We start from the raw sequence: 928 nt of genomic DNA on the forward strand, positions 1-928 counted from the left end.
TGTATGGTGTGTGCGTGTGAGATAGTGAGTTATGTGTGCAAAAGAACCCAGAACTAAGTTTGCATAAGCCGTCGGGCTGAGAGAGAAAAAAAACTGAGTTTTTAAGGAAGACAAAAGTGGATCCAGAGACAATCAACAGGAAGAGATCCTGACGCTTGGTATGGACACGGGTCATCACACAGTTTTAGGCTAACCATATTTCTGTATGTTAAGCTAAAGCATTTTTTTCCCATTAGATCTGATGTGTTATAGTTAAAATGTGAATAAAATAGAAAGCTATGCAGTATTATGTTTTCACAGGCCTTGGCTTTCTAACACATAGAGCTAACATTACAGTTAACTGACATAGGTGTGTTAAGGTGTCTTAAATGCGTTGAGCCCCCATCCTCAACAGGAAATTGCTTAGCTTCAGTGTCGGTACTACTACTACTACTACTACTACTACTACTACTAGCACACTGTCTATGGAGAAGTACCTCACTGAACAATTATCTAAACTATCTCTTAAAATTCAACCAGTCCTCCAAACCATGCAAGGATATCTGTCATTTGTTCTTCCCCTCTAATACGATCCTCTTATCTAAATTTGCTACCTTTAATTTAACCCTTGTGTTGTCTTCCCGTTAAAATTGAAAATCAACAATTTTGTTGACGCGTTTTATCTATGTTTTTTTTTTACCTTTTTCGTACATTTGTCCCTGTTTTCAACACTTTTGACGCTTTTTTTTCAACGTTGCTCCCTTTTTATGACGTTTTCAACACTACATAACACAAATTTATTAACTTTAGTTTCACAGTTATTTTTGGATTTTATGGTCAATTAACTTCATTTATAGGTAATTATACCTAATGTTATACATAATGTTTCAGTTAGAAAAGCAGAAATTGGGAATAATTCACACTAAAATTAAAGGAATGGATGTTGATG

Source organism: Etheostoma spectabile, chromosome 11 (assembly GCF_008692095.1).
Source record: "Etheostoma spectabile isolate EspeVRDwgs_2016 chromosome 11, UIUC_Espe_1.0, whole genome shotgun sequence".
NCBI classification, from domain to species: domain Eukaryota; kingdom Metazoa; phylum Chordata; class Actinopteri; order Perciformes; family Percidae; genus Etheostoma; species Etheostoma spectabile.